Source organism: Armigeres subalbatus, chromosome 3, assembly GCF_024139115.2.
Source record: "Armigeres subalbatus isolate Guangzhou_Male chromosome 3, GZ_Asu_2, whole genome shotgun sequence".
Lineage (NCBI taxonomy): Eukaryota > Metazoa > Arthropoda > Insecta > Diptera > Culicidae > Armigeres > Armigeres subalbatus.
In genome coordinates, this window is record NC_085141.1 from 278,704,323 (window position 1) to 278,730,641 (window position 26,319).

General features: G+C 43.6%; 1 long non-coding RNA gene across 1 annotated transcript in view; it reads left to right on the forward strand.

Moving 5' to 3' along the window:
• Nucleotides 1-5,157: 5,157 nt before the first annotated feature.
• Nucleotides 5,158-26,319, forward strand: part of LOC134219993 (uncharacterized) — a 260,965-nt gene continuing 239,803 nt past the window's right edge. Inside the window, exons 1-2 of the long non-coding RNA XR_009981735.1 lie at nucleotides 5,158-5,354; nucleotides 5,460-5,491. This is a non-coding gene — a long non-coding RNA (uncharacterized LOC134219993). The remainder of the gene's footprint in view (nucleotides 5,355-5,459; nucleotides 5,492-26,319) is intronic.

The window sequence follows — 26,319 nt, forward strand, 5'->3', positions numbered from 1 at the left end:
CGGACCGTTAGGTTACTATCATAGCTTGCGATCGACGGGTGGTGAGGTAGCCACCCTTGAAGTCGATGTTGTGTGTATTGACGTCAAGTGCGTTAGCATAGGCGTGAGCGTTCTCAATAGTCCCTAACTGATGTATTGCTTAATTGCGGGCCGGGGTATGGACTGGCGAAAGGGTTTTGGTTTTAGTGGGTCGGGTAAGAGTTACATGACATACCCATCCCCACACTACCTGAGTACCTCCTCAGGTGTCTGGTTGCAGATTTCCGTTTACCCTTGCTCAAGAAAAAAAAAAAAAACGTGGCGGGGGTGTGAAACCATTTGTGGATAACAGCCATCTTCCGCACCATCCATCGCCCGTTACCGACGTTACATTGTAGTGACCCGAAGCCCTGTGGGACATTGCCAAACCGTCCGTACGCTTTTCCTGACGGAGGCGCGACCTACGTAATCAGCGCGCAACGAACAAAACGTGATTGTCCTAACGAGATCGGGGCAGGTAGCGTAAGAGTGCGATCTCCTCGACGTGAACACATGCCTTGACCGCTTGACCCCAACCAACCGCACCACAGACAGGTTTGCCTAGTTATAAGAAACCCTTTGTAAACTAGAACTATATAACAGTGACGTCACTCGTAGGCAGGGAACAAACGAAACAGTAATATACGCTGGTTGCCTATATCTTGTGTAATTCATCGGGCAGGGGTTCCCAAGTTCAAGTTGACGTTTCCTTCAAGCAGGGTGCTGGGGAATTAAATTAATAATCACACCGCTGTGGGAGATAGAATATCCTCTCATTAGTTGGTTATTTAGGTAGGGACCCAATGTTTTTAGACCTACTGTATGGGAGTGCTAATTAGATTCGGGTGTTTGAGCCTTAATAAACTCGCCTTGTAAAGAGTCTCCAGCCGAGTGCTCAAACAGAAACAGCAGCCTCTTAAATACGAGAGTGGCGCTTAAGCTACTGATTGTCAAAAGCCCAAACCATTTCGTTTCAAACGTGAATTCCGAGCCCGTGGACCCCACGACCAATACTGCATTCAAGTATAACATCTATCACAGCGGCGGTGAAAAAGCAGAGCATGGAGTTGGTTTCGTAGTGATGGGCAAGCAGATGAAGCGAGTGATGCGGTGGAAACCCATTAGCGAACGAATCTGTGTGTTGAGGATACGGGGCAAATTCTTCAATTACATCCTAATCAACGTTTACGCACCAACAAACGATAAATCCGACGACGTGAAGGACACGTTTTATGAATGTCTTGATAAAGCCTATGGAGAATGCCCAAAGCATGACGTGAAAATTGTTATCGGAGACGCTAACGCTCAGGTCGGTAGAGAGGACTTTCTCCGACCCATGATCGGTAGGGAGAGCCTTTACTCCGCTACCAACGACAACGGCCTACGGCTAGTAAACTTCGCTGCTGCCAGAGGGATGGCCATCAGTAGCACCTACTTTGCACGAAAGAATATCCGAAAGCACACCTGGAGACACCCAAATGGTGAAATTTGCAACCAGATAGACCATGTTCTGCTGGATGGGCGCCATTTCTCGGATGCTATCGATGTGCGGACATTCAGAGGTCCGAACATTGACTCTGATCACTACCTCGTTGTCAGTAAAATTCGATCACGTTTGACAACTGTATCGAACGAAAGATCACAGTGAACGATGCGTTACATAATCCAGCGATTGTCGGTGGAAGGAGTATCGGCTGAGTACCGCCAAAAGCTCGACGAACGGATAAGTGCAATCAACGTTAGCGACAACATCAACGATCTATGGGAGTCGATCCATGGAGCGGTGAGCACAACAGCACGAGAAGTGGTAGGCACTGCACAGAGGCGACCCAGGACGGGTTGGTTTGATGTGGAGTGTCAGAGAGTGACAGACGAGAAGAACGTTGCCAGAAGCCGGATGTTGGTGTCAGGTATCCGATCGAATAGAGATCGGTACAAGGAAGCAAGAGCTGCCGAAAAACGAATCCACCGCAGGAAGAAGAAAGAATATGAAGAACAAGTGATTAGCGAGGCGCAGGAAAAAATGGAGCAGAACGATATGCGGAGGTTCTATGAGTCTGTCAATGGCGTGCGGAGAAAGACAGCGCCATCTTCCGTCATGTGCAACGACCAACAAGGGAATTTGCTGACAGATAAAACCGAAGTGGCTGCCAGGTGGAAGCAACACTTCGAGACTTTGTTGAATAGTGGAAGTGACGGTGCATCGGTGAGCAGAATAAATATTAGCGACGATGGACAAGCTGTGGAGCCGCCTACACTAGATGAGGTTAAAAAAGCTGTTAAAGAGCTGAAAAACAATAAGGCTGCGGAAGGACCAGCTCCGGCTGAACTTCTGAAACATGGCCGTGAGCAGCTTTACTGAGTTCTGCATCACATTATGTTGAAAATATGGGAAGACGAGGAATTGCCCGCTAGCTGGTTGTACGGCCTCATTTGCTCTCTCTTTAAGAAAGGGCACAGACTGGAGTGAGACAATTACTGAGGAATACACCTCCTCAATTAGGTGTACAAAATTATGTCCCGTATTCTGTTCAACAGATTGAGTCCGCTTGAAGAGTCCTTCGTCGGCGAATACCAAGCAGGTTTTCGTAAGAAGCCGATCAACAACGGATCAAATGTTTACCCTGAGACAAATCCTTGATAAATTCCGGGAGTACAACTTGCAGACACATCATCTGTTTATTGATTTCAAGGCGGCGTACGATTCAGTGAAACGGAATGAATTATGGCAAATTATGCTTGAACATGGTTTTCCGGCGAAACTGATACGGCTGATTCGTATAACGTTGGACGGATCGAAATCAAGTGTAAGGGTTGCGGATGAAATATCGACGTCATTTGTTACCTTAGATGGATTAAAGCAGGGTGATGCACTCTCGAATCTAATGTTCAATATAGCGCTCGAAGGAGCGATTAGGAGAGCTGGTGTGCAAAGAAGCGGTACCATTATCACAAAATCGCATATGCTTCTGCACACCTAAAAATAATCAAGTAATTTTAAGGGCTGTGACACTGGCATATACAAGCTTCACTTTTGACCTAAAATTAGGTGCTACTTTCATTTTACATCACAACTTTATTGACAAAACAATGAAAGGGTTGGAACGAGAATCGAACATAAGCCCGCTGAGTGAGAGCCCAACACCTTACCACTCAGCTATCTTCGTTCCTTGAAAGAAGGGTGATCGAAGTAAAACATGTTCCACGATTTGCACTGAACAAGTATTTTACTGCATCAAGTCATCGACTGCTTGTGCGTTAGGTGCGTCGCATCGGGTGCTGTGTTTAGGTTCCGTGACATGTAATTTTCAATCACATGAATATGAAAAATATACGATTCAGTTTATGTCATGTGGTTTTGTGTCATTTTATTGAAATACATAACCTGTAATATTCATAATTTTTTGGTGTGTGGGATTTGCGGACGATATTGATATTATCGGGATTGATCGCCGTTCCGCGGAAGAGACGTTTGTGCCTTTTAAGAGGGAGACAGCAAGGATTGGACTCACGATCAATACCAGCAAAACGAAGTATTTGGTCGCTGGCAATCAACGTGGGTTCATTAGTGGTGGTGGTAGCGAAATGGTGCTTGATGGTGAAAAATTTGAAGTGGTAGAAGAATTTGTGTATCTTGGAACATTAGTGACGTGCGATAATGATGTTACCCGTGAGGTGAAAAGACGTATTGCAGCTGCAAATAGGGCTTATTTCGGACTTCGCAACCAGCTTAAGTTCCGTAGTCTGCAAACGAAAACAAAACTCGCGCTATATACTACTCTGATTCTTCCGGTGGCTTTATACGGCCATGAAACATGGACGTTAAAGGAGGCTGATCGGAGAGCTTTCGGAGTTTTTGAGCGTAAGGTGCTGCGAACAATACTCGGCGGTAAACAGGAGAACGGTATCTGGCGGCGCCGCATGAATCACGAATTGTACCAGGTGTATAAAGGGCTGGATATTATCAAACTTATTCAACACGGCAGACTATGGTGGGCTGGTCACGTTGTTCGTATGCCGGAAGAACGTCAAGCAAAGATAATATTTAGTAGAGAACCCGGAAGAGGCCGCAGGCTTCGTGGAAGGCCGCGTACACGATGGCTTTTTGCAGTTGAAGAGGACCTGAGGGCGCTCAATGTTCAGGGCGACTGGAAGCTATTGGCCCAGGATCGAGTCCAGTGGAGAAGGATACTCCATTCGGCGTAGGTTCATCGAAGAGCTGTAGCCCATCAAGTAAGTAAGTAAGTATAATGGGCTACCCAATTATTTGATAGTATCATAATGATGTCCTTACTTTTTCGAACAACTTTGTAGAAGACCATTTTTTGACGTAGGACTTACGTCTTTCTTTACTATACTGGGTGTCATTTAGATTTTTTGAACTCATTTGCTACAGACGCTATCTTTGTGAATAATTTTCTGCAGCAACTATCCGTTGACGGCTGGCACTGGCAAACCTTTTCTTTAAATGCCCTTTACCAGTAACTAATGAAAGCAAAATTTCACTTGTGCGACAATTTCCTATATAAAACTTACTGAACCCGCTGCCCATTGAAAACGTAGTCGAATGCGAACGGTTGATTTATCCGATGAAACGAGATAATGTTGCTGTCTAGATATAGCATCACCCCAGTTACTACAACTCTACAACCCTGTTTTTGCAAGAGATAATTGCAATGTATAAGGTTGATTCCAACCCGCTTTCATCGTCTATCGATACAGTATTTGTACGCTACCGGCGCAAGATATAAACACGGCGCAGCTGTTGCAGTGGAAGACGACGATACAGCTCGAACGAGGATGATGGAGGGAGGCAATATGATGTCGTCTATAAAGAATTGCCGTGGTGATTATAGCTAGCTGATAACGTGAGAGTGGACATGAGAGACGTCGGACCCGATCTAAATAATCGCACCGTGCGATCCCGATCAGATGATGACCGGTAGGTGTTAGGTGCACCAGAACCAGAAAGACTACGGACGAGCGTCGTAGACGCCGCGCGCGTTCAATTTCAACCCGTTTTTAATGTGTTAGTTTGTAAGCAAAAATGTTAAGTTAAGATCCAAATAAATGTAGTGTCGTAAAGTGTGCTTTTAGTTCAATAAATGTAGTTTTTTGTGAAACGGTTGATATAAACTCGAGTGTTATTGTAGTGGCAAGGGAAGAAAAACAGTCCCAGATTCCCAGACTTTGAGTCATAGTGCTGGTGGAGACAGGAAGAATCCACCGATTAGTTTAGCCGGTGTTGTTATGGTCAGATAACGTCGAATGTTGGAGGGCTGGACGATAATTATCGAAGGCGGAAAGAAGGCAAACAGTTCCCCAACTTAGTCTAAGTAAGTTTTTTGAGCACCACTCGACAAAGACGTTCACCATGTGTTGTAAATAATAGCTTTTGGAGAAACATTTCACTAATATGACTATTTTCATGTCGTCTGCAGGAGAGTGACGGCATCCAGGAGACAAACAGCAGGTAAGCGCAAGTAGGAACCAAACAAGACCACGCTCCTTGAGGATGCTTCAAGTCTCTTCAGTTTGGCAAGGAGAATACCGTGGTCAGCTGAATGCCTCCTTCAAGTCCATGCATGCAGCATCAGCCTGCCAACTTAAGTCCATGCTCCGTAAGCAGGAGGAAGTAAACTGCATGTACCTTCATTGTCTACTCAGCCAAACGTCATCAGACAGACTTTGAGGATGTCCGAAGATCGAACAAATGAAGGTGGAGCAGATTTATTGTAATAGACGATGGCCAAATATCGTACTTTTCAACTCATACTACCTACATTATATGCCACTACTATCGCCACCTTCGCTCCATAACCTTGGGACCGTGAATTCTGAAGTGTAAGCGAAACGGTGATTTGCAATTGAGTTGTTTAGAATACGGAATCGCTTTTTGGGTCGTCCAGAATTGAATGCACACAAAGGCTCCATAAAAATGTCAGCCCAAAACTGAACGCATCAGGGTTTTCCTTAATCGTCATCATTGTCGATTATAGTCCCAACAAGGTCGTAGATCTTGCGAACACAAACGTTACCGACTTCCATACAAAACTATTACAAAGACGAATCGGATCCCTTTTTGGGTTGTAAATATAGCAGCAACAGCACCCAACAATGGAGGGCGACAATCGCACAAAATGTTGTATCTCCTGCAAACGTTTTACGATGTGATGTATGGATGCGCTGTGGAATGGGTACGACAACATTCCTCTCTAAACCCTACACAATATACAACCGAACTGAGGACGACGATAACCCATCGCAAGTTATTTCCACTGTTCACTTCCTTCCAGCAAGACGATCCATTGAGTCAGACAGAACAGTCAGTGTCGGTACCAATGCTGGCACACATTCCCAAACATTAGTCCTAATCCAACCATACATTCAGAAGCAAAACTGTACTGAGAAAAAAAGTACAGCGACACAATTTTGCTTCCTTTGCTGAGTATTCGAAAATGTACACAACATATCAATTTTTCGGAATTAGAGCGAATCTTGTTCGGAACATCTCTTGGCTGGCATCGTTTCCCCACCCAGTTTCAACCATCAACCAACCTTGCTTCCTCTTTGTCATCATCATCATCATCATCATATGTAAAGAGGATTTCCCACAGAAGTAGATTTGCTTCGGAAGCCGAAACATACGAGACGTTTCACAGATGGGTGGTTGCTCGATCTAGTAGATCAAAATTGGATATGGTGACCCCCACGTTAGCCTCGCAGGTATTTATATTTAGACTCTCGACAGCCTGTAGGCATGGTTCACTTATTTTGACTGTCTTAAAAGGTACAGAAAATCATGCGGTAACAAGCATAAAGACACAGCCATTTCGGAACGTCTTTATGTAATTAGTCGAACGGCCTATCATGGGTTACCCAATCGAGATAGCCAGCCATAGAAACATTTTGGTTCTATGCTGGTTTTATAACACTCTTGAAGAGTAAATTGTGGTCTTCTGGAGCGTTTTTAAATTTAAAATGTTCCTTGGGAGCACACCATGAGACGACTGAGTCCAAATCGATATAATGTTACTGAGCATATGTCAATCGATCTTATAAATAATAATTTGCGGCAAGATTTAAATCTAGCAAAACAAATTCGCCTATCCGGATTGACAAAGTACTCCACCGTGTGATCAGAAGGTTTATCTTGTCCCACTCTGTATGTCTCAGCTTCCCATGTTCTTGGATCACCAGAGGAACCGTTCCAGTTGAGAAAAAGGATAAACCATTGCACAAAGCATACCCACTGTAATTTGGGAATGTCGTTGGGTATGAAGTCACAAATAGATGAGGAAATACCGAACGTATATTTGAAAATACCACCAAGATTTCGTCGTGATTTGTTGTGGGTTTCCATCGAGTCCCACTGACGCCGACTGCCTGTTGCGATGCCACATGATGAGCCGAAGCAGCTAGAGGTGGGCACCGGAAGACAAAAAGGCTTTCGGAATTGCTCCCTAGGGTTGAGTTTTCGGGAGGATTTTGATTTCGACAAGGTGCAGATCCAAAGCTAGGAAGCTCTCGAGGGAATTTCATTCAATTAAGATTGGAACCAGCAACGCTTGGAATTGGTACGTCTAGATGAAGTCCAATAAGTAAGTTTGCTTCGTAGGTATGATTGAATTCTAGGAATGTAGTTTCAATTTCAAAAGTGGATTTATTCTGGAAGAATTCTATCTGATAAAATAAAATAGACAGCAGTTGCAAGCTATTTATCATTTATCTTCAAGTGAATGATTTTCAACTCCAGGTTGATTGTGCACTTCAAATCAAGTATTGTGAAAATTCAATAGAGGTCTACTGATTAGGATATCATTTGAATCATTTGTTTGAGAAACTGTATATATCCATTTTATACAATTCCGAGGAAACTTCTAAAAACATAATGGCATCGAATCTTCCGATTTCTTCAATACAGATCAATATTTTTAGGCAAAACTCAACACCCTGGGGCACTTCTGATTTTCTCACGCCACGCCGCAGACAAAAGTTAGTTGACGCGCATGGCACGTTACCGAATATTTTTTGTTTACCATGACGATGGCTATTGAAGGACTGTTAAACCTCTAGCTTCATGGGTTTCATACATTCTGTCAAAAGAGCAATTTTACTGGTATGTAGGATATTGGAAATTCAGATTTTTAGGCATTTATTTACTACTTTGGATAGCTACTCATAACTACATATATCTAGTATTGAGTTGATTTTAATATACAAGTATGCTTGGCAAACATTAAAATATTTTCTTAAGGGCTGTCCTTTGGAAATACTTGAATTTCTTGAACTTCTCTCGGAGTCTTAAGAAACAGTCTTAGTAGTACCTTCTAGAAACTATTTCAAAATGAATTGAAATAATTACAAACCAGAAAAATCTTTCAGGAATAATCCAACCAAAATTTCACCATGATTTCCGTGTGGAGGAATATATCGAGCAGTTCCTTAAGGTTTTTTCAGTATACCTTAAGTAATTACCAGGGGAATTTCTAAAAAAAATTCCGAACCAATTCACGAAAATTTTGGTTTGGTGGTTCTAAAAAAGGGTTTTTTTTTTAAGTATTCTTTAAGTAATTTCCGCAGAAATCAGGAGAACCCAGGAGAATTTAGGAAAGAATTCCAGGGGCGATATTTGGGTGCAGCACTGAAAAAAAATTGGAGACTTTCCGAAGGAGTTTCTGTAAATCGAAAAAAAACTTGAAGAAAGAATTTGTGGAGGAACTTTCCGAGGAATTCCTGGAAAAGCTCCCCAAAGAATTCCTGGAAAAGCATCCCAACTGATTTCTGGTGGAACCCTCGGAAAATTTTCTGGAAGAAATCAAGAAAGAATTCTTTCAAGAACTTCTAAAGAAAAACATGGAGGAACTTCCGGAGGAATACTTGAAGGGACTTCTGGAGAAAAACCTGGAGATACTTTCGGAGTAACTATTAGAGGAACTTCCGAAAGAATTCTTGAAAAAACTTCCTGAGGATTTGCTGGAAAAAATCCCATGAAATAAGTTAGAAGTTCTTGAAATTCTTGGAGAAACCTTTCGAAGAATTCCTGGAGAAGCTTCAGAAAGCTATTCAGCCTTGGAGAAACTTCTTGGGGTATTGCTAGATAAACTTGGATGGACTGTTTCTAGGAATTCCAGGAAAAACTCTTGGAGAAACATTTCAAGGAAGCATCTCGAAAAATTCCTAAATAAGCTTTCCGAACAATTCATGAAGTAGCTTCCCGAAGAATTCTTGTTAAAACTTCTTCAAATTTCATGGAGGAATTCTCGGAGGAACTTTTTGAGGAATTCCTGCAGGAACTTTATGAAAAATTCCAGAAGGAACTTTTTGAAAAATTCCAGAAGGAAATTTTTGAAAAATTCCAAAAGGAACTTCCGGAGGAATTCCTGCAAGAGCTTTTTGATAGATTTCTTGTGGAACTTCCTTAGGAATTCCTGAAGACACTTTCGCAGGAATTTACAGGAACTAACGCAGGAATTCCAGGAGGAACTTCCGCGTTAATACCTGGAGGAACTTCCGGAGGAATTCCAGGAGGAACTTCCGCATTAATACCTGGAGGAACTCCCGCAGTAATTCCCGGGGGAACTTCCGCATTAATACCTGGAGGAACTTCCGGAGGAATTCCTGGAGGAACTTCCGGAGCAATTCCTGGAGGAACTTCCGGAGGAATTCCTGGAGGAGCTTCCGGAGGAATTCCTGGAGGAACTTCCGGAGGAACTTCCGGAGGAATTCCTGGAGGAACTTCCGGAGGAATTCCTGGAGGAATTCCTGGAGAAACTTCCGGAGGAATTCCTGGAGAAACTTCCGGAGGAATTCCTGGAGAAACTTCCGGAGGAATTCCTGGAGGAACTTCCGGAGGAATTCCTGGAGGAACTTCCGGAGGAATTCCTGGAGGAACTTCCGGAGGAATTCCTGGAGGAACTTCCGGAGGAATTCCTGGAGGAACTTCCGGAGGAATGAATCGACTGCTTTGAGCGTGCTTACAGGAGACACTGGAGTTAACTTCCTGAATCAGTATGGCAAAAGGCATCTATGTTTCGATTTCAAAATTAAGCAACTTTAATCGAAACAATATTTGCAGGCGTAGTAGCGGACACCATCCTCTGCACCGATACCAAATTCCGGAAATTCCTGGAGGAACTTCCGGTGAAATTCTTGGAAGAACGTCCAGAGGAATCCTTCGAGAAACTTCCAGAGGAACTTCTGGAGGAACTTGCGGAGGAATTCCTGGAGGAACTTCCGGAAGAATTCCTGGAGGAACTTCCGGAGGAATTCCTGGAGGAACTTCCGGAGGAATTCCTGGAGGAACTTCCGGAGGAATTCCTGGAGGAACTTCCGGAGGAATTCCTGGAGGAACTTCCGGAGGAATTCCTGGAGGAACTTCCGGAGGAATTCCTGGAGGAACTTCCGGAGGAATTCCTGGAGGAACTTCCGGAGGAATACCTGGAGGAACTTCCGGAGGAATTCCTGGAGGAACTTCCGGAGGAATTCCTGGAGGAACTTCCGGAGGAATTCCTGGAGGAACTTCCGGAGGAATTCCTGGAGGAACTTCCGGAGGAATTCCTGGAGGAACTTCCGGAGGAATTCCTGGAGGAACTTCCGGAGGAATTCCTGGAGGAACTTCGGAGGAATTCCTGGAGGAACTTCCGGAGGAATTCCTGGAGGAACTTCCGGAGGAATTCCTGGAGGAACTTCCGGAGGAATTCCTGGAGGAACTTCCGGAGGAATTCCTGGGAACTTCCGGAGGAATTCCTGGGAACTTCCGGAGGAATTCCTGGAGGAACTTCCGGAGGAATTCCTGGAGGAACTTCCGGAGGAATTCCTGGAGGAATTCCTGGAGGAACTTCCGGAGGAATTCCTGGAGGAACTTCCGGAGGAATTCCTGGAGGAACTTCCGGAGGAATTCCTGGAGGAACTTCCGGAGGAATTCCTGGAGGAACTTCCGGAGGAATTCCTGGAGGAACTTCCGGAGGAATTCCTGGAGGAACTTCCGGAGGAATTCCTGGAGGAACTTCCTGGAGGAACTTCCGGAGGAATTCCTGGAGGAACTTCCGGAGGAATTCCTGGAGGAACTTCCGGAGGAATTCCTGGAGGAACTTCCGGAGGAATTCCTGGAGGAACTTCCGGAGGAATTCCTGGAGGAACTTCCGGAGGAATTCCTGGAGGAACTTCCGGAGGAATTCCTGGAGGAACTTCCGGAGGAATTCCTGGAGGAACTCCGGAGGAATTCCTGGAGGAACTTCCGGAGGAATTCCTGGAGGAACTTCCGGAGGAATTCCTGGAGGAACTTCCGGAGGAATTCCTGGAGGAACTTCCGGGGGAATTCCTGGAGGAACTTCCGGAGGAATTCCTGGAGGAACTTCGAAGGAATTCCTGAAGGAACTTCCAGAGGAATATCTGGAGGAACATCCGGAGGAATTCCTGGAAGAACTTCCGGGGGAGTTCCTGGAAGAACCTCCGGAGGAATTCCTGGAAGAACTTCCGGAGGAATACCTGGAAGAGCTTCCGGAAGAAATCCTGGAGGAACTTCCGGAGGAATTCCTGGAGGAACTTCCGGAGGAATTCCTGGAGGAACTTCCGGGGGAATCCCCGGAGGAACTTCGGAGGAATTCCTGGAGGAACTTCGGAGGAATTCCTGGAGGAACTTCCGGAGGAATTCCTGGAGGAACTTCGGAGGAATTCCTGGAGGAACTTCGGAGGAATTCCTGGAGGAACTTCGGAGGAATTCCTGGAGGAACTTCGGAGGAATTCCTGGAGGAACTTCCGGAGGAATTCCTGGAGGAACTTCCGGAGGAATTCCTGGAGGAACTTCCGGAGGAATTCCTGGAGGAACTTCCGGAGGAATTCCTGGAGGAACTTCCGGAGGAATTCCTGGAGGAACTTCCGGAGGAATTCCTGGAGGAACTTCCGGAGGAATTCCTGGAGGAACTTCGGAGGAATTCCTGGAGGAACTTCCGGAGGAATTCCTGGAGGAACTTCCGGAGGAATTCCTGGAGGAACTTCGGAGGAATTCCTGGAGGAACTTCCGGAGGAATTCCTGGAGGAACTTCCGGAGGAATTCCTGGAGGAACTTCCGGAGGAATTCCTGGAGGAACTTCCGGAGGAATTCCTGGAGGAACTTCCGGAGGAATTCCTGGAGGAACTTCGGAGGAATTCCTGGAGGAACTTCCGGAGGAATTCCTGGAGGAACTTCCGGAGGAATTCCTGGAGGAACTTCCGGAGGAATTCACGGAGGAACTTCCGGAGGAATTCCTAGAGGAACTTCGGAGGAATTCCTGGAGGAAATTCCGGAGGAATTCTTGGAGGAACTTTCGGAGGAGTTCCTGGAGGAACTTCCGGAGGAATTCCTGGAGGAACTTCCGGAGGAATTCCTGGAGGAACTTCAAGAGGAATTCCTGGAGGAACTTCCGGAGGAATTCCTGGAGGAACTTCCGGAGGAATTCCTGGAGGAACTTCCGGATGAATTCCTGGAGGAACTTCCGGAGGAATTCCTGGAGGAACTTCCGGAGGAATTCCTGAAGGAACTTCCGGAGGAATTCCTGAAGGAACTTCCGGAGGAATTCCTGAAGGAACTGCCGGAGGAATTCCTGAAGGAACTTCCGGAGGAATTCCTGGAGGAACTTCCGGAGGAATTCCTGGAGGAACTTCCGGAGGAATTCCTGGAGGAACTTCTGGAGGAACTTCCGGAGGAATTCCTGGAGGAACTTCCGGAGGAATTCCTGGAGGAACTTCCGGAGGAATTCCTGGAGGAACTTCCGGAGGAATTCCTGGAGGAACTTCCGGAGGAATTCCTGGAGGAACTTCCGGAGGAATTCCTGGAGGAACTTCCGGAGGAATTCCTGGAGGAACTTCCGGAGGAATTCCCTGGGGAACTTCCGGAGGAATTCCCTGGGGAACTTCCGGAGGAATTCCCTGGGGAACTTCCGGAGGAATTCCCTGGGGAACTTCCGGAGGAATTCCCTGGGGAACTTCCGGAGGAATTCCCTGGGGAACTTCGGAGGAATTCCTGAGGAACTTCCGGAGGAATTCCTGGGGAACTTCCGGAGGAATTCCTGGGGAACTTCCGGAGGAATTCCTGGGGAACTTCGGAGGAATTCCTGGGAACTTCCGGAGGAATTCCTGGGGAACTTCCGGAGGAATTCCTGGGGAACTTCGGAGGAATTCCCTGGGGAACTCCGGAGGAATTCTCTCAGGAACTTCCGGAGGAATTCCTGGGGGAACTCCCGGGGGAATTCCGGGGGGAACTTCCGGGGGAATTCCTGGGGGACCTCCGGGGGGATTTCTGGGGGGACCTTCGGGGGGAATTCCGGGGGGACCTCCGGGGGGAATTCCGGGGGGACTTCCGGAGGAATTCCTGGGAACTTCCGGAGGAATTCCTGGGGAACTTCGGAGGAATTCTGGGAACTTCCGGAGGAATTCCCTGGGGAACTTCCGGAGGAATTCCCTGGGGAACTTCCGGAGGAATTCCCTGGGGAACTTCCGGAGGAATTCCCTGGGGAACTTCCGGAGGAATTCCCTGGGGAACTTCCGGAGGAATTCCCTGGGGAACTTCCGGAGGAATTCCCTGGGGAACTTCCGGAGGAATTCTCTGGGGAACTTCCGAAAGAATTACCTGGGGAACTTCCGGAGGAATTCTTTGGGGAACTTCAGGAGGAATTCCCTGGGGAACTTTCGGAGGAATTCTCTGCGGAACTTCCAGAGGAATTCCTGTAGGAACTTCCGGAAGAATTCCTGAAGAAACTTCCAGAGGAATTCCTGAAGGAACTTCCAGAGGAATTGCTGGATGATCTTCCGGAGGAAATCTCAGAGGAACTTCCGGAGGAAATCCTGGAGGAACTTCCGGAGGAATTCCTGAAGAAACTTCCAGAGGAATTCCTGAAGGAACTTCCAGAGGAATTTCTCAAGGAATTTCCGAAGGAATTCCTAAAGGAACTCAATAAAAGTTCTCTCCATTCAACTGGCTGCAGTTCATCAGTCACGCAGTCTGCGGAGGGCCCGCAAATCGTCTTCCATCTGATCGATTCACTTTGCTCGCTCCGCATCTCGAACTCTTCAACTACCAACGCCTTGATCAACTGTATTCGTTTATCAGGAAATCTGTTGTCGAGCATTAGTTATGTTTCGTGAATTAGCAATGCTCATTATCACCTTTAAATGCCTCAGAAGACAACAGACAAATCTACTATTTTGCGAAGGTGGAACTCCTTCTTCTAATGCAATGTGCCAAAATCAGTTATACATGAATACCGTGTAACATTGGAAATAAGCTATAGACTCATGCATACATGAAAGCCGGGACAGTTCCATCAAATCCACACATATAGACAGTTATCATACCAATTCGTCGAACTGAATGAAATGGTTTTTACGTAAAACTTGATTGATGAATACCCCCGTTATCAAAATTCAGGTTTTCCCACTGACAGCTCTTGGGAAGCAATCATTCCGAAGGCATAATACATTAACGACTCAGTGATCAAAAACTCATCAGTTCCACGTTGAATTGTCGAAGTGCACAAAAAATGTTCCAATTGCTAAAACTCAGTCATTTGAATTATTTTTTGCATTTTGTGGAACGGAAACTGTATTGCCAGGAAAATCATCCAATGATTATCATCAATTCAAAGGTAAAAAAATGTCTCTCAATGTTAACAACGAGGAGGTACGACATATGGATTCCGTTCCGCACACAACCTATCCAAAAAAAAAGAATAGTCATGCAGCTCTGCCAAACCCCATGAGCCATCTTTGCCAATGCCAACTTCTGCCTCGTCATCAGTCCGAGACACGACGACACACGTCAAATACAGCAGTAAATGAGTCGTAAAACGAAAAATGAGCCCCAACAATAACGATACGTCCGACTTTTCCTGCATTGGACTCGCCTGACGTTGGGTGGTTCTTTCGCAGTCTGACTGTGACAGCAAAGGATGAGTTCATACAAATGGGTTTGGTATCCGCATTTGGCCTAGTTGTGGGGCCCATCGTGTTGTTGCAATTCGATGATGGTTTTGTGACTTACATAATAAATATTCCAGAAAATTTACTTCCAGGGCATTAAGTATTCCCGATAAACGTGAGGGAATTCCAATCATTTTAAGAAAATACTGTTGAAGACAGACCATGTTCCACCGGGAACGGAGCATCGCATAAGTTGACAGCATGGACAAAAAATGGTTCGTCCTCATTAGCGATAGTTGGGTAAGTTCACCTAAAAGTTGGATTACGAGCTCGAAAAAACTCCGAACTGAACGCCCACTCTTTTTTCGGGAATGGGAAACTTCATCACTTTGACCTTATTCGTTTCAGATGTTCCGTTTTTTTTTGTTGCGTTCAGTCTACCTACGAATAAAAGTTTTCGTCGCTGGAGTAACTTATGAGACGAGAGGAAAAATACTCGGTCGGTCCCCAAAATAGACCGACCGTCAACGAAAGGACGAAAAGTGCGATCAAGAGGCATCATTAGTAAAGTGGTTTAATGAATGAGAGAAGATACGTTTTCGGCCTCATCAAGTCATTTCGCCACATCTTACGGCGGAGCTTTGGAAGGCAACCGGCATATGTTCTTTTCGGGGAGCAACCCTTACACCACTTGTAAGATAAAATGAAATTGAGCGTACACCTACGAACCGTTCCGAGTGAATGTCGTACTGCTATAATGTTCTTTTTTTTCTTGGTTCAATAACACGAGACGGAAACAAAAATGGTAGCAGCAATAGCGACGGACAAAATGGGTCGAGCGAAAAATTGTGGGTTTTAAAGCTATATAGTTACTGCACAGGTTTTGGCTAGGTACTAGAGCTGCTTTGGTTAAATTCCATTCAATGGAATTTAAGAATTGAAGCGATGAAAACTAGTACACTTACCTTATTGAGTTTGCTAAAATTTAACAAAAATGCAAACGAATAAATCAATTTGGAAACTGTAACAGTATACATATCTGGCCGATTTTTTATAAATTACCATTAGGATTGAAGTTGATTTCCTTATGAAGAAAAATATTATTATCAGAATTTTAATTTTTGAGTATATTTAATCAAACGTCTTCTAAATGGAAACACTCTTAGTTAGAGTCCCTAAAGATATAGAAACATAGACACAATGAGATTTCCTTTGACGACATCGTTTCATACTCTATATGCGATATAGGAACACGCCAACAAAGTTTGTTCATCGCTTGTCATCAACAGCATGCAAAGTTTACCTTCATCTATGCTACTTTGAACAATGTGTAGAAGCAGTTAGGTATTTATACATACTCCACTGTACCTCTGCTTTTGCGTTTCGCGATTTGACACAACCTGCGTCGAAACAGTGGATAAGGTACACAGGGGCCAAGTTAGAATGAGAAATTGTTAAAAATACAGTCTACATGATTAATTTTAACCGAAAATTAGACTGATCCTAAACTTTAATATCAATGCAATGGTTTGTTATCTCAGCTTAAATACTAGAACTAATTTGAAGGAATCGAATCTACCTTAACTATGAACGTACCCATCGGGATCCAGGCTGATGCTTTGATATGGAAACGACCCAAACTTGGCAAAGTCCGTGAGCTATTGAGCTGCGACTCATATTTCGACGAGCTATGTATGGTGCAGCTGGTGATAAATGGATACGCAGTAGTATGTGGTTCCAACTTCACAAAGGGAATCAAGCAATTTGCTTAATAAAATTCGATTTTGGTTCGCTTATCTGGGTAAAGCTGATCCGTCCCTTGGAGCAAACTCCCCGGCAGATTACTACATGACAGCTGTCCTATGTTAGCAAACTACCCGGTGAAGTGGGTTCCGTTCCGTATTATCTATTTTGTTTCATCTGGGAGAGTTGAACGAAAAATCATCAAGATAGTCATATCTTCGTTGAATGCCAAACTAATATATTTTCGCAGCAATATCTGTCGTTCGACGCATAGTTGTTCCAAATGCAAACAAGCAACTGATAAAATATTTTTTCGGGAAATTGAGCTCAATTTTATAACCTAGTGGGGGATTGCTTGCTGGTCGGAAGACAAGCAACGAAGCCCTAAAGTTCGCCAGCGATGATGTCCTCCCCTACAGATATGTTTGGTGGATGACGTTCACCGAGTAGATGGGAACGCTGGAGCGTTACAGTTAGCAAGACAATCATACTAAACATTGGCGAATGCTTCGTTAATTACGTATGAGAAAATACTAACTTGTCTCATCTGAGGATGTTTGTAGTTCGGGTCACTTGGTGTACGGGTATTTGATAGCATTTTAGAGAGATTTTTTTCCTTATGGAAATGATTTTCACTGACTCTTACAATAAGAGGAAAGTAGCAAAGTTGGAATAACAGTTTACAAAATCAGCAATAGTTGATCGAAAAATTTACCACTAATTTGCTTGAGCTCCAGATTCAAGATGCGTTGGGAACTTCGAGCCATTCATTACTGTATAATGTAATCAAAGGTGAACTGGGGCGAGGGTTGGGTTTAAACTTCCATAATAATTTGGCACAATTTGAGCGTTAAATCTCTTTTTGGCCTTGATAGTTTCGGTCATGCCAATCCACAGTCTGCGAGTGGCGAAACTAATCTTTGGTGAGTGTATCAAAGCTCGCGGGCCATCGATACCGCTTCTTTGATTGAACTCAGCTGCCCGTCGATGTCTTCGAACGTTTCTGGGCAGGCCTTATTAGTCGACGTTTAAATTGACACACAGCCTTCCGGATGCCCGGACTACATCCCAGACAATTAAAAAAAAGCAGACTCATCGCGTAAGAATGCACGATTAAAATCGTTTACAGATACAAATTTCATCAAAATCGCATTATGGTGTAAGTATCAGCTTATTTAAAAACTTTCCAGCACAGTAGGCTAGTTTACGAGTTCATTTCAGCTTCATTTGTTTACATCGCATATTAACACAATCAATCTAAAATTAATTCGGATTATCTGTCAAACTGGGTTTATGGTCACAAACTTTATCACAATGAATAACGAAATAGCTCGCTAGAAAATCGTGCACATCGCAAAAGAAATACACATACATTGCTTCCACTTTTGTACGTATAAAGCGTTTTCACGACTGATAAGCGATGAATTTTGTGCGCATAGGCATCGCATAACAGAAAAACAATTCTATTATAGATGCATTCCGGTTATCTGGGACGCAACGTTGACGTCGAGTCCGACCATCATCTTTTAATTTTCGAAATCCGATAACGCATTGCTCGGGTTCAGCGCCGGGAAGAAAAACTCGAACGTCGATTGAGCACACGCCGACTAGAAGATCCAGCTGTGAAGAGATCGTTCAGTAAAGATCTTGGAACTCGGGCAGCGTATGTTCCGGAAGTTGGCAGCGTAGAAGAACAATGGCAGCCACCAAGAAGGCCTTTATCGAAACAAACGAGAACGGGGAAGGGCCGTTTAGCCGAAAACCTTTGGGTCGAAGGCCACTAGGCCGAAAATACCATTAGGCCGAAAGTCATTTGGCAGAAAGGGTCATACAACCGAAAAGGTCATTTGGCCGAAGAGGTTATTAGCAGAGAAAGTCGTTTGGCCGAATAGGTCATTTGGCCAAAAAAAATGTACAGTGAGAATGGTTCTCTAATCCCAGGAAAGCTATTCGTTTGGTGAGCTGTGCAAATTTGTTGTTTCTCGGCTAATCACGACTAGCAACTACGATGTGTACAATCAAGCTAAGCTAAACTAAGCTAAATCAGTTCCCATTAAATGTCCCTAGGTATTTGTCGCACTTAAAACCCGAGTCTTAGAATTTACAATCAGCCTTTTAAATACTTAGATATTATGTTCAAGCAATTCCTATAAAACTCCTGATAGAATGAAAACAATGCAGAAAAATCTCCACAAGTTTTTCTTGACCAGGCATAGGCGTAATTACAGTTATGTACCGTCGACAAGGTGCCAATGGCAATCAGAATGGGTCATTGTTTCAGCTACTCAAATGCTTGTAGAATTGAGATTGTAGATTGTAGTGTATCTGTGGGCAAGAAAACCTTATAAGAAACCTTTTTGAACAATTCTGCTCTACAACCTCCTGACTGCCGGTTCGAGCGATGACCCATTTTCACCACCCAGACACATTGTCACCCTCGATGATGGTTAGAGTAGAGTTAGAAAAGAAATATTTCAATACTTTCTACGTTTCTCTAGAAATTGCTTCAGAAATCCATTTTTGCTGTTCTTTTCTAAGGTTTTACCTGGCATTTATTAATTTTTGTCAGTTGTCCTAGGAATACATCTTCATGAAAATCTTATAGTAGAAATTTCTATTTTGAAATCCAAGTTTATACAAATGAAAACATTCACAAGCTTCATCCGTAATTTTCTCCTAATCGTGCGCCAAAAATTCTTCTAGAGCGCCAGGATTTTTTTAAATGAAGTTATTGAAAAGTAGTTTAAAAACTGTTCAACTTTTTTCACATCCTAAATTCTTCTAATTCAGATTTTTATTTTGCTTTGAAACAATTAGTTTGCAAAAAAAATTCACCCGTTGTTATTTTATTTAGAAACTTTCGAAGTGGTTTGTTATGATATACTCCATATAAGTCCCGTCAGAAATTCTTTTCGGAATTCATCAAGAAATTTATCCAGAAATTGTTTTATCACTTATCACCTTCATTAGAGATGAGCCGGCCGTGGGCTGAAAATGTCTTTAATAAAGACAAAAATAAACTTCAGCAATTTTACAAATAAGTTCATCTAAAATTTTATTTTTGGGAGTTCTTCCAAGAATCTAACCTAGCAACAGGCTAAGACGATAACTGGCAATCACTCAGGATAACGTTCTTTTAATTAGTGGTGTGATACTGATTGTTCTTACTTTTCGAAGGCAGCCATCAAGACAATAAGATGTATGCCTTAAGAAAGCCTTAAGTTATCTATCCTGAACTGAGGACAATTCATATTGCTTAGCTATCACTGTTTTTTCAGGTTTAACTCGGGAAATGGAAAACCTTATACATAATTTTGAATTATTCATAACTGCAATTCAAAATCGAATACAAAAATACTAGAATCGGAATGAATCATAATAAGTCTATAACAATTCCGTAAACCATGAAATGCCCTCAATAGCATTAAAAAACATTTACTTTTATATAGAATTTCTGGAATTTGTAGAATGGCCAGACATAATTTCTTCAAATAACAGTAGCTCAACACATTACAAAAATAAGAATAGTAACTATTATGATGAGTATTGGAGACTAACCCGGTTGGTCCGATGATTTTTCCCGTTCAATTCCTGGATTTTTCCGGCTTTCTCGTTTCTTTCCCGAGTGCATGACCACTCTGTATTTTGCCAAATGACATATTCGGCCAAATGACATATTTGGCCAAATGACCTTTTCAGCCAAATGACCTATTCGACTAAATGACCTATTTGGCCAAATGACGTATTGGGTCGTATGAAGCGTTTGACCTAATTTTTATTTTTTATTTCTTTATTAAAAAGGCTTGCAGCCCTAGGCTGGCTCACCTCTGGATACGTTCGGCCTTATGATTTGTTCAGCTTAGTGGCATTCGTCCAAATGGCTTTCGGCCGAATGAGTTTAGGCCAAACGACCCTTCCCCACTACGACGGGACAAGCGAGCTTGGGTGGACTGGTCGACGAAGGGGAGAGGGGAGGGAGCAGCAACAACTGGCGATATAAGCCTCATCTCACGATGCCTGAGTGGAGCAAGGATGAATCCTAGGATGCCGGTGAAAGGACGCGACAGGTCAGTTACTCACCAACCCAACTTAGGCGTCGTACACAAATTACGTAACGCTAAAAATCCAAATTTTGCACCCCTCCCCCCCTATGTCACAATAAGTAATGCTGGACCAGACCCCCTCCACTTAAATTACGTGACACTATCCTTCTGACACCACCCCCCACCCCCTTTCGCGATATTAATTAAAAATTACAAAACTCAAATTTCCTTTTTATTGGTTTCATGAAAACAGTGGGAATTACAAGCGATCAAGCATTAGTCCACGTCGGACTCAAATGGTCTTCGATTGTAATGACCGGAAAAAACATCAGACTCATCTGCCTTCGCTGCAAGCTGTAGCTCCGTGTCCGAATCTTCATCAGTCCAGATCGATTAATCATTTTCCACCACTAGCACGTCCGTTCCGCGTTTTGCAACAACGACGTTTTCCAAGTACCTCTGTCTTGTGAAGCTTCTAATGTTCCTGGAGCATTACTTGTGATGCGAAGTAGATCGAACATGTTTTGTAAATTCTGGTTTTCAAACCGGCTTGTTGGGATGGACAGTAGGTGTCATATGGAAGATCCTCATATCCAAGTAGTGATTTTAGAAGGATTTTCTTCAAGTCGATTGAATTTCTAGCAAACAGCGAAGGGAAAGTAATGTTCCCATCCATTGGACTTGGTGCCTTCAGTCCATCAGCTGTTTGCTTCAGAGGGACGGGGGCTGGCATGAATCGGTTCTGGTTAACATAGAAGTAGCTGCTCCGTGGTTCCTTACAGCACTTCCTGTCATTGCATTTCAAAACTTCAACAAAGTATTGAGAAGTCCGCACATGTTGGGAAAACCACTCTTCTGAACATGAAGCTATTTCAGATTCATCGATTTGAGAGTCGGCAGGCTCTATGTATTCCGATATAACTGGATATCCATCGATGGTCATATCGTTCCACACATCCGCAAGAGTTTCCCCAGCATATTTGAAATTCTTCTCTTCCAGTAACGGGTCAGTTGTTCTGAGTTGCTGATCAAGATGGGAACCGTAATGATCATGAGGTAGTATCAATCCGGAGAGCTCATGAGACAGCGGAGCCATTCGGCGTTCAACCCGAATGAATGCACTACGTTACGGTGAATTCGTGACAATGAATATAGCATCCAGATTGAATTCGACAGAATGATGAATGGCCATGTTAATTACTTTCTTATAGCGGGGGTTCTCATCTGGTCCTCCGTTTACGGTGATGATGATTATTGGTTTGACATTTCCTTCATATCGCATTATTTCATCGAATTCAGGTAGTCAACCGAACAAAATCGCGTCATTGGACTATGCGGTTGAAGAACAGTGTTTTCCTGAGCGAACGGCAACATACAATGGTTCTTTGAACCCCACAGCTTCATCACTTCCGAACATTCCTGGCTTGATCACACATCCTGTGGATCGACAATATGTAAACACAAAAGCTTATTCTTAGTGCTGTGCACAAAGACAAAAAAAAATCAAACCCCCTCCCTCCACTCTATGCGTTACGTAATTTGTGTACGACGCCTCATTAGCCCGACCAACCATCAACGGCAGCAAAATAAAATTTCCATTAAAAATTTGAAATTTCCCATAAACAATTAGGAAATTGCCAATAAAAAAAATCAGGGTATGAGCAATAAATAAATATAAAATTTCCACAAATAAAACAAAATTTCCATAAACAATTACAAATTTTCCGCAAAACAAAAATAAATAAGCGCTTTTAAAAGCAAAAATAGCAATTATAAAAGAAGAATTTTCCATAAAGAACTGAAGATGTTGCACGAAAAAAATCCAAAGTTTCCATAAATAAATCAATATTAGCAATAAACAATAACAAAATTTTCCACAGAATAATTTTTTTTTCCATAAAAAATTAAAAATTTTCCACAAAATAATCAATAAAGAGCAATAAAAAAAATACAAAATAATAAGAAAGCAATAAGTCTGAAACTGGATTAAGGGTGTCTTAGTAAAGGTCTTAAAAAATAAGTTCTGACTGTGTTCGACAAATGGTGGAGCATCATGTTACTGTACATTTTTCTCAAAGTTCTGTGCAAAGTTATCCCAAATCGGATGCAGGAAAAAACACGACTCTCCAACGGCAGCAGGCACCGGAAGATGTGTGGACCATATTGTCACGCTCCGTATGTATTTGGTATTTATTGACTTCGATAAAGCTTTCGATCGTTTGAATCACGTAAATCTGTTGAGCGCCCTTGGACGCAGAGCAACTCCGGACAAAATCGTCGGCCTCATTAAAGCGCGGTTCGGTGCTTTTACGTGCAGAGTCCTGCATATAGGAGCTTTGTCAGAACCCATTCGGGAAGTCACTGGAGTAAGGCAAGGATCTATTATATCTCTCGCTCCTCTACGCCGGGTCTCATAATCAACGTCAACAAGACCAAATCGTTGGATGTCCCCATGAACAACCCCTCAAACTTTATGGTAGCCGGACAAGCGGTGCAGAAGGTCGAAACCTTTAATATCTTGACAACCAGTTAGCGCCGAACGGTGGAGCCAAGATCGGTATAGGAGCACAGATCAAGAAAGCTAGGGCTGCTTTTGCGAGTATACGAAATATATGGAGATCCATGGGGCTATACTCGTTACGTTGGGATATGGATACTCGGAAGTAGAGCGTAACGGTGTAAATCTGGCCATATCGCCAGGCTCAGTACAACACTGAAGCTGACAATATGGCGTCCCTAACCTCGAATCCCAAGGTGTTAGGCGACCCGTGCCGACGCCGAGGGGATGAATGACCTGGTGGGTGAAACAATTAGCCAGGTCGTTAACGGAGGCTGTGGAGGTTCCACAGAGTGAAGGCTGCTTCGGCGGCAAGCGGGTGGCAGTGGGTGGTACCAAAACACCCCCAAGTGGTGCACATGTGGTGAAAGAGAATGGAGAGTTATGGACCGAGTGTATGGGTGAGCACACAAGTAAGCCTCGCATGGTACGCATGGTCTGTAGTGTTAGAATGACTGAAGTCTGGTGAGGCCTGGCAGGAGTATCGGGAGGCAGATACCTCTGCACCTCAAAATCAGGGGACACGAAAGTCTCGCTAATACTGGCAGGAGTGTATCCTGTTGGCAGTATCAGAGCCCGGGTAGGTTAGTGTTAGGCACGCGTGACGTGCCGGGTGTTCCACGCCCAAACGATGCACAGGAGGTGCACAGAGTGGATGCAAATGGGAGATGGGGGTATTACAACTCCCACTGAGTGAGAGACTGAATGTCAAGAGAGTGGTGCACAAGTGGTGCAAGCCAAAGGGACTGAATGTATGAGCGAGCACACAAGTTAGACTCGCACGGTTCAGAGTGACTGCTTGGGCAGTAGTGTGATCCGGCTGCCAGGGACGGATTGAGTGAAGTCTCACTAGGCCTGGCAGCAGTGTCGGGGGGCATATACCTCTGCGACACCTCAGAAGTAGGGGACACGGAAGTCTAACAATGACTGGCAGGAGTGTCGGGGGGTTGATGCTTCTGCGGGACCTCAGAAATAGGAGACATGAAGGGGTCTGCCTCTGTAGCTGAGGTAGGAGCGGCATAGAAGCCACCAACCTAGGGTCGCCTCCGGCTTGGTAGACAAATGGTGCCACCCTGTTGCATGACGGGGTGAACACCATACTGAATTAGGACTGTCTATGTTGTGAAATGGCAGCATGGGGTACCCCGTGCAGGGTACCTGTAAGATTCTTCCAATCATTCAAGCGGCATAGGCAGGTGAGTGTTGGGCCATATGTGGTGCCAGTGTGTCTTGTGCACATGTGGTGCATGGGAAGTGCTAGGATAGTTGAGGCGCATACGTGCACTTGTGTACGGGGCGCAATGCCCAATAGTCATCCCCCGAAGTATTGCTTAATTGCGGGCCGGGGGAATGACTGGAGAGGAAGGAGTGGGTTTTAGTGGTTCGGGAGTGGTGATCCCATCGCCACACTACCTGGGGTTGCCTCCCCAGGTGTCTGGTTGCTAAGCATATGCGGTATTTCGAAAAATTTCGTTTCAGGTGGTTCGAAACGAAATTCTGCGGAATTTCGCGGAATTTGAGCATGGCGAAATCTGATTTCTTGATTTCGTTTCGTTTCGTAAAATTAAAAATTTCGCTAGAAAAAACTAGCTTCTAACGAAATTTAACGGAATTCCGCGGAATTTCGAAACAAATTTAAACTTAAACCATACTTTATATTATCAAAAATTTTGGCTGCGCCGCTGAACATAATCGTAAAGTTGTTTTCAAAACTTTAGGTTATACAATATTCCTATCAACGCTTACTACATAACCTCATTCTTAGTCGACAAATTCGTATGTAGTTTTCTTCTATATGAATGCGGAAATGATCATGTGGATGCTGGTCATGGGACGACAGCTAGTCCGGGAGAACGCGAAGTGAAAAAAATCTACCTCGCGTAGCAGAAATTTGTTTAACCAGTGTGCAATCGATCGTGTTGATGCTGATCACGCCAACTAGTGTGGGAGAACGTAAAGTGATAAAACTAATGTCTGCATCGAAGAGCACAAAATTATTTAGTGCAGGATCGATCGTGTTGTAGAAGATTATTAAACGAAACACATTGATCTTGCGTTAGATTGATTTGAAACACAGTTTTCGTCTTCTTGTTTTCAAAATAACTTCGTAATACATATTTTGTCGCTCACCAAGGGGTTTCACAAGAATTACCTTCTGAACTAACCAACGATTCCTTTCCCGTAGCGCTCACGGAGTGGTCCCTTATAACAATGAGTGTCAAACTAATTTTCCTCTCCAAATCCTAAATTGACTATAAGCACGTGACCAGCATCATTATTGGTCATGAATTGGAAACACCGAAGCAAGTATACAATAAGAATAACTTTTTTGTATCTCAAGAATATTATTTAATTGGTGAGCTGTGCATATTTGCTGTTTCTCGGCCAATCATGATTAGCAACTACGATGTGCACAGTTAATCAAGCTAATAACCCGAGCAAAGCTTGAGAGCAAAACGATAACTCGTTTTGATGTTGTTAAATCGCCGAATATGATTACTTAATTTGATATCTTTTTGGTCGTTTTAACGGTTAAAATAACAAAATGTATAGCAGAAAAATCTTACTGTGACATCAAATCGAAAACTATTCCTGGTATCGATGTGAGCAAATCGAAAACTAAATTTGATATTGGTTCTGATAACAAAATAAGTACACAGTTTGATGTCAGATCATACAATTTAGAAATCAACAGCAAAATGAGATCAAAATATGTAATCAATCATGATGATTCATATTTGAAAACAAATTATGATTTCAATTTGATGTCAAAATCAAAATGTGTTTTCTATATGCTCTCATCATGTTTTCAGACTTTGCTCGGGAAGCTTTTCTTTGACTATTTGCACAATATGTAAGCAGAGCCGTAGCGTGGACTGCTAGCGCTCTTGGCGAAACCATGATTTGGCGCCCCTCTTTTGATTTTAAATATGGGAAAATTTAACAAAAAATTGACAATTTGAAATGCATGAACAGTGGAAGGTTTGGTGGTTTAAAGATGCTTTTAACATTGTTCAATACTGTGAAGAGAACAAGAACTTTTGTTCCTGAAGTTCATTT